The sequence below is a fragment of the Physeter macrocephalus genome, chromosome 2, assembly GCF_002837175.3.
Source record: "Physeter macrocephalus isolate SW-GA chromosome 2, ASM283717v5, whole genome shotgun sequence".
Lineage (NCBI taxonomy): Eukaryota > Metazoa > Chordata > Mammalia > Artiodactyla > Physeteridae > Physeter > Physeter macrocephalus.
In genome coordinates, this window is record NC_041215.1 from 19,001,579 (window position 1) to 19,010,340 (window position 8,762).

Consider the following 8,762-nt stretch of genomic DNA (forward strand, 5'->3'; position numbering starts at 1 on the left):
AAGAAAATGTAATCTGCTGTTTTTGGATGGAATGTCCTATAAATATCAATTAAATCTATCTGGTCTATTGTGTCAATTAAAGCTCATGTTTCCTTATTAATTTTCTGTCTGGATGATCTGTCCATTGGTGAAAGTGAGGTGTTAAAGTCCCCCACTATTATTTTGTTACTATCGATTTCCTCTTTTTTAAATAAATTTATTTATTTATTTTATTTTTGGCTGTGTTGAATCTTTGTTGCTGTGCACAGGCTTTCTCTAGTTGCAGCGAGCGGGGCTACTCTTTGTTGTGGGAGCATGGGCTCTACGTGCGCGAGCTTCAGTAGTTGTGGCTCATGGGCTTAATTGCTCCGTGGCATGTGGGATCTTCCTGGACCAGGGCTCGAACCCATGTCCCGTGCATTGGCAGGTGGATTCTTAACCACTGTGCCACCAGGGAAGCCCTCGATTTCCTCTTTTCTAGCTGTTAGCATTTGCCTTATGTATTGAGGTGCTCCTATGTTGGGTGCATATATATTTATAATTGTTATATCTTCTTCTTGGATTGATCCCTTGATCATTATGTAGGGTCCTTCCTTGTCTCTTGTAACATTCTTTATTTTGAAGTCTATCTCTTGTGTTTCCCACTTAGAGGATTTCCTTTAGCATTTGTTGTAGAGCTGGTTTGGTGGTGCTGAATTCTCTTAGCTTTTGCTTGTCTGTAAAGCTTTCGATTTCTCTGTCGAATCTGAATGAGATCCTTGCCGGGCAGAGTAATCTTGGTTGTACGTTCTCCCTTTCATCAGTTTAAATATATCGTGCCACTCCCTTCTGGCTTGTAGAGTTTCTGCTGAGAAATCAGCTGTTAACCTTATGGGAGCTCCCTTGCATGTTATTTGTTGTTTTTCCCTTGTTGCTTTTAATAATTTTTCTTTGTCTTTAATTTCTGTCAATTTGATTACTATGTGTCTTGGCATGTTTCTCTTTGGGTTTATCCTGCCTGGGACTCTCTGAGATTCCTGGACTTGGGTGGTTATTTCTTTTCCCATGTTAGGGAAGTTTCCAAGTATAATCTCTTCAAATATTTTCTCAGGTCCTTTCTCTCTCTCTTCTCCTTCTGGGACCCCTATACTGTGAATGTTGGTGTGTTTAATGTTGTCCCAGAGGTCTCTTAGGCTGTCTTCGTTTCTTTTCATTCTTCTTTCTTTATTCTGTTCCATGGCAGTAAATTCCACCATTCTGTCTTCCAAGTCACTTATCCGTTCTTCAGCCTCAGTTATTCTGCTATTGATTCCTTCTAGTGTATTTTTCATTTCAGTTATTGTATTGTTCATCTCTTTGTTTGTTCTTTAATTCTTCTAGGTGTTCATTCTTTAACAAGGTCTTGGTTAAACATTTCTGTTATCTTCTCGATCTTTGCCTCCATTCTGTTTCCGAGGTCCTGGATCATCTTCACTATCATTATTCTGAATTCTTTTTCTGGAAGGTTGCCTATCTCTACTTCATTTGGTTGTTTTTCTGCGGTTTTATCTTGTTCCTTCATCTGGTACATAGCCTTCTGCCTTTTCATCTTGTCTATCTTTCTGTGAATGTGGTTTTTGTTTCACAGGCTGCAGGACTGTAGTTCTTCTTGCTTCTGCTGTCTGCCCTCTGGTGGGTGAGGCTATCTAAGAGGCTTGTGCAAGCTTCCTGATGGGAGGGAATGGTGGTGGGTAGAGCTCAGTAAAACTTTAATCCTCTTGTCTGCTGATGTGTGGAGTTTTTGTTTGGCCTGGGGTGACCCAGCCCTGGCGCCTACAGGCTCTTTGGTGGGACTAATGGCGGACTCCGGGAGGGATCACGCTGAGGAGTACTTCCCAGAACTTCTGCTGCCAGTGTCCTTGTTCCCACGGTGAGCCACAGCTGTCCCCCACCTCTGCAGGAGACCCTCCAACACTGGCAGGTAGGTCTGGTCAGTCTCCTATGGGGTCACTGCACCTTCCCCTGGGTCCCGATGCACACACTACTTTGTGTGTGCCCTCTAAGAGTGGAGACTCTGTTTCCCCCAGTCCTGTCAAAGTCCTGCAATCAGTTCCCGCTAGCCTTCAAAATCTGACTATCTGGGAATTCCTCCTCCCATTGCTGGACCCCCAGGTTGGGAAGCCTGACATGGGGCTCAGAACCTTCACTCCAGTGGGTGGACTTCTGTGGTATAAGTGTTCTCCAGTCTGTGAGTCACCCACCCAGCGATTATGGGATTTGATTTTACTGTGATTGTCCAGTCTGTGAGTCACCCACCCAGCGATTATGGGATTTGATTTTATTGTGATTGCGCCCCTCCTACCATCTCATTGTGGCTTCTCCTTTGTCTGTGGATGTGGGGTATCTTTTTTGGTGAGTTCCAGCGTCTTCCTGTCGATGATTGTTCAAGCTGGCTGGTTGTTGCTCAAGGTTTCTCAGTGGGTCACAGGCAGGCTGGGATTGGGGTCACTTCCAGGTTCCTGGCTCTCCTGTCTGGTGATTGATGCTGGCTGCCGGCTGGGAGCTCAGCTGGGGTTGTCAACTGCAACACCTACCCATGGCCTCTCCACGTGGCTTGGGCTTCCTCACATGATGGAGGCTGGTTCCAAAAGGGAGCATCCCAGGAAGGAGCCGCATTGCCCTGTATGACCTAGCCTTGTGGTGTAGTGTCACTTCCACCATTCTCTATTGGTTAAGATGGACACAGAGCTCTGCCCAGGGTCAAGAGAAGACCTAGACCCCACTTCTTGTCCAGGGGTGTCAAGTTCACACTAAAGAAGAGCAAGTGGCATGGGAGAGATTGTTACTCCTGTTTTTGGAGAATGCCATCTGCCCCATCCCCCTGGAGTGTCACATCCAGGAGGGCAGGGTCCTTGTGCCTAGAAAGTGCCTGGCACACAGTAGGTGCTCACACATCAGGATTTTTTTTCCGAAAAATCCCATGTTCTGAAAAGTCACACCTTCAAAATAACAGGATATTATTTATATATTTATGTATTAAAATATATAAATAACGTATTGTTTATCTTAGGATATTAATTATAATAATATATTAAATGTAAGTTAAATATTATATTTAATAATAAAAATACTTGGACAAAAATAGGGTTGAGGGCAGGACACCAAAACCCACAGCACTTTGTACCCAGAGTGCTAATAAAGCCAGTAGTCAGGACTTCCCTGGTGGTGCAGTGGTTGAGAATCTGCCTGCCAAAGCAGGGGACACGGGTTCGAGCCCTGGTCCGGGAAGATCCCACATGCCACGGAGCAACTTAGCCTGTGCACCACAACTACAGAGCCTGTGCTCTAGAGCCGTGAGCCACAACTACTGAGCCCGTGAGCCACAACTACTGAAGCGCGCACTCCTAGGGCCTGTGTTCCAATGCCATGAGAAGCCCGCGCGCTGCAACGAAGAATAGCCCCCTGCTCACCGGAATTAGAGAAAGCCCACGCGCAGCAACAACGACCCAATGCAGCCAAATAAATTGATTAATTAATTAAAAAAAAGCCAGTAGTCATCCTGGTCCAATCCCTACCCCAGGTAAACCTCTCCTGGTTTCTGTGCCAGTCTCCGGCCTCAGACTCAGGGTACCTGCCTTCTCCTTTGAGATGAAAGCATTTGCTCCTAAGAGAGGTCGCTTTTAACCTAGCTCAAATCTGATCCAGCCTGTGGATGTCTTCATTAATTTATTTCTTCAAACTAGGGGGAAAATGTCTTTGCAGTGTCTTCACCTGAACTTGAAACTTTCCCAGGTAAGAGAGCAGAAGCTGTAGAGGTCCTTGAGGCCCTAAATCAGCCACAGAGCCCAGCAACAAAACACAGCCATGAATAAAAATAAAAAAGAAATAAAAAATGTAAGATTAAAAACACACACACACACAACACAACCATGAAATGCAGTCGTGGAACTCAACATAAAAGCCAGGCGTAAAACCTGGCTATAGAACCCATCACAAAACCCAGCCACGGAATCCAGCCACAAAGCCCAAACGTGGAACCCAGCCACAGAATCCAATACGAAACTCGGCCACAGAATTCAACCATGGAACCCAGTCACAAACCCCACTATAGAATGAAGCCACGGGGCCCAGCCACCAAACCCAACATAAAACTCAGCCACAGAACCCAGCCACAAACTCAACAATGGAACCCAGCCACAGAATCCCAACAAAACACAACCATGAATAAAATAAAAAAGAAATAAAAAATGTAAGATTAAAAACACACAACACAACCATGAAATGCAGTCATGGAACTCAACATAAAAGCCAGGGGTAAAACCTGGCTATAGAACCCAACACAAAACTCAGCCACGGAATCCAGCCACAAAGCTCAAACGTGGAACCCAGCCACAGAATCCAATACGAAACTCGGCCACAGAATTCAACCATGGAACCCAGTCACAAACCCCACTATAGAATGAAGCCACGGGGCCCAGCCACCGAACCCAACATAAAACTCAGCCACAGAACCCAGCCGCAAACTCAACAATGGAACCCAGCCACAGAATCCAACAGAAAACTCAGGCACAGAATTCAACCACAGAACCCAATCACAAACCCCCACTATAGAATGAAGCCACAGGACCCAGCCACAAAATCCAGCCAGAGAACCCAACATGAAACCAAGCCACAAAACTCAGGCATGGAACCCAGCAACTGCTCAGGCATTTTTGTAGCTCTTCAGTTTTTTCTTTTTAAATAAGATTTTTCTTATTTATGTCATTAAGACTTTCTCTTGACGAAAGTGCTAGGGAAGAAACCACGTGTGAACAAACACTTCTGGGTTACCCCAACATCCAGCGTCTCTTTATCAATTCCAACCAGGTGACTTACAAAAAGGAAGTCCAAGTTGTAGCGCAGCAAGCTGTAATTATGGAATTTGTCAGTGGAGACCCGGATGCCCAGGACCGAACTGCAGAAGCTCATTCAAGCCTCTACGATGCAGCCCAATGCTGTGTCGAGAGGGAGGTGTTGGTGATTCTTTGGCTCCCCAGCTGGACACGCTCAAGCCAAATTTCTTCCTTGCTTTGCCGTGTGTAAAATGCAGCTCCAAGACCAGCTCTGTCTGTGCAGTTGCCCAGAGCCCCACGCTCAGAAGAAACTTGCGCTGCGTTTTATGTTCTGCAGCTGCCCTCTGGGAACTTTTTTCCTCCCCAGCTTTCTTGACATCCAACTGGCATGTAACTGTGTACATTTAAGGTATATGATATGTTGATTCAATACACTTGTGAACTGCAAAACCATTACCACCATAGCCATCCTGTCACATAGTTACCATTTCTTTTTTGTGATGAGAATATTTAAGATCTACTCTCTTAGCAACTTTCAAGTATGTGATACCGTATTATTAGCTATAATCACCATGCCAGACGTTAGATCCCAAACCTTTTAATCTGATAACTAGAAGTTCGTACCCTTTGACCAACTTCCCATTCCCCTCCCCACCCCCCTTATTTTGGTTTCTAAGGGAAAGGCAAGGCAGAGCAGGGTAAGATTCAGGATTGACTTACTTGCATAATTTCAGCCAACTCCGTGGCATAGGGGCTCTCCCTAGTCGCCTGGTACTTAGCCTCAGAGTGACTGGAGCAGGGGGATGTTGGCTCAGAGTGGAGAGTTCAGTAAGGACGTAGTTGTGTTGATGGGTTTTGCGTTGGCTGGTTTGCGAAGGAAAGAAAAGTGTGCTCTCCGAGGCAGCTGTTCACAATCTCTAGGAATTAGCTAATCTTGGGAGGAGTCAGTCTCCAGGATCAGCAGGGCCCCCGGATGTCAAAGCATCAAAAAATACAGAACATGCAAACGCATGATTAATATACTCTTCCTAATTGTGACTCTACTCACCTTTACCCTTTTCTCGCTACACCTGTTCCCTGGTCCTGAGCTAGCACATGTGTCCTGTGCCTCCTGCTTCCCTCCTATCTCCATAGCAGCACAAGTCTCTCAGGGAGCCTGAGACCCACATGTCCATCGCCTTCCCAGATATGTCCCCAGAACTCATCTCAACGGTGTCCACCCACCCAGGTAAGGGCCCAAGCATTCTCCTCAGTGGCAACTTCTCCCTCATCCCCTGCCGCCAGTTGACCATCCAGCTCTATTGGAGATATCCCCTCTTCACTCCACCAGTGATGCATGCCTTCATTCCATCCGCAAATGGGTATCAGCCCCTTCATGCAACGGGCCCTCGGTTCCTGGAGCCACTGCAATGGCCAGGACAGACAGGGTCCCTGCCCCAGGGAGGTCACTGTCCCCAGGGATCCAGACACTTTGCCTCTGTTTCTACTTTTTTTTTTTTTTTTTTGCAGTACGCGGGCCTCTCACTGCTGTGGCCTCTCCCGTTGCGGAGCACAGGCTCCGGACGCGCAGGCTCGGCGGGGCTTTGAAAGAGACAGGATGGCATCCCTCATCCCCACTTAGAATCCCCCAGAGCTGTCCTAGAGCCCTGAAAACATCTCACGCTTCTTAGCAGGGGACATAGAGCACTTCGCAAGCTGAACTCGCCGGCCTTCAGGGTGATTCACTCATTCCTTCCTTTTGGTCTTAGGCACCGATCACCACACACACACACACACACACGCACACAGACACACACACACGGCTCCTGCTCCCCCAGGACATCAGAGCCTCACTTGTCCCCAGGCCCGAGCCTCCTCCTCTGTGTTCCTCCGGTTCACATGCCCTCTTAGGCCTCTCTGGTATCAGATGGGCAAAGAGCAAAGTTTGAGAAGACAAGGTGTGGGCTGAACTGTGGAGACCCAGCCTGTCGGTCATTGCAGGTATGACCCAGCCCCGGGCACAGCCTCGGAGGAGGGCAATTAGAGGCCAACTATAAAACTGTGAAATGCACATGCCCTTTGTCTCAGCCATCCCATCTCTGGGAATGCATCCTGCAAATAAACTTGCATGTGCAAGGAAATTCACGAAGAGATTCCTTGCTACGAAATTTGTGGTAGGAAAACATGAATGTCTGCCCACTGTGGTCCAGTTAAATAAAAACAGGGGCCCCTCCACGATATGGGACCCTGTGTAGCTGCCACGTGGGAGGAAGCAGGTCAGGACACACTAATAGAAGCGGCTTAGATGCATGCACTGTGATGGGTGCTTTACCTGTGTTTATGGGTTTTTTTGCATGTACTGAAACACCGCATTTAGATCTGGAAACCAGGTGTTGTAATTCTCCCCCATTTTACGGATGAGGAGGGAAGGTGAGGTGGCATTGGAGGGTTAAATGATGTGCCTGGAGTCACAGAAGAAGTGACAGAACCAGGAGCTGAATGGGGGCAGTCCACAATGTTAATCTCCAAGTTAGCACACCTCGGTGAATTTGTAAAGGTGTCCAACATCCACCGTTCATTTCAAAAGCACGGAACGGTTTTGTAAAATGTTAGTATTTAGGAGAAGAATTAAACAGAAACACGCCTCCAAGAGATATTTGTACACCCATGTTGATAGCAGTATTATCCACAGTAGCCGAAAAGGTGGAAGCAGCCCGAGTGTCCATCGGCAGATAAATCAGGCAGATCGGCAGATCTGTTGATCTGTTGATCGGCAGATCAACAGGACGTGGTCCGTCCATACAATCAAGCAGATCGGCAGATCTGTTGATCTGTTGATCGGCAGATCAACAGGACGTGGTCCGTCCATACAATGGAATATTATTCAAGCCTTTAAAAGGAGGAACATTCTGACACCTGCTGCAACATGGATGAACCTTGAGGACGTGACGCTCAGTGAAAGAAGCCAGACACAAAAGGACAAATTCTGTGTGGTTCCACTTACAGGAGGTCCCAAGAGGAGCCAGATTCATAGAGACAGAAAGCAGAATGGTGGGTGCAAGGGCTGGGGGAGGGGATGAGGGAGTTAGCATTTCATGGGGACAGAGTTTCAGTTTTACAAGATGAAAACAGTTTTGCCGGTGGATGGTGATGGTTGCACAACAATGTGAATGTACTTAACGCTGTTGAAATGTACACTTTAAAAGTGCCCTTCTTTTGTGTTAGTGCCAGCTCTGTCCACGGGAGCATCTGTTAGTATCTGCCAATGACAGTATGTAGCAAGGAATGAGTGTGGGCGTTGTTGCCTGAGGCTGCAGGGGGCTGGGCATGGCTGGGGCTGATTTCCAGATACCTGAGTTTATGCAACTCGGCTGGCACCCAGATCACAGAGGCTCTCCACGTCAGAGAAACCTCAGTATCTGGCCAGCTGGGAACAGGGTAAAGAGGAGGCAGATAGTTTTTCCCAAAAGAGGGTGTAAGGTTACCTGGTCAGAGAATAGATTCAGGGCAGGGGACCTGGGAAGGGAGGGAAGGGAGGAGTTTTGCCTGCAAGGGCCCCTCTCCCATCCTCACCCTCCCCTCATCTTTTCCCAGGCAGATTAAAGAGCACTTAAAAACATTTTTTTTTACTGAAGTACAGTTGATTTACAATATTGTGTTAATTTCTGCTGTACAGCAAAGTGATTCAGTTACACATATATGTATACATTCTTTTTAAATATTCTCTTCCATTATGGTTTGTCATAGGATATTGAATGTAGTTCCCTGTGCTATACAGTAGGGCCTTGTTTATCCATTCCGTATATGAAAGCTTGCATCTGCTAACTCCAACCTCCCCCACTCCCCTCCCCCTTGGCAACCACAAGTCTGTTCTCTATGTCTGTGGGTCTGTTTCTGTTTCATAGATAGGTTCATTTGTGTTATATTTTAGAGTCCACATATTAGTGATACCATATGGTATTTGTCTTTCTTTCTGACTTACTTCACTCAGTATGATAATCTCTAGTTGCATCC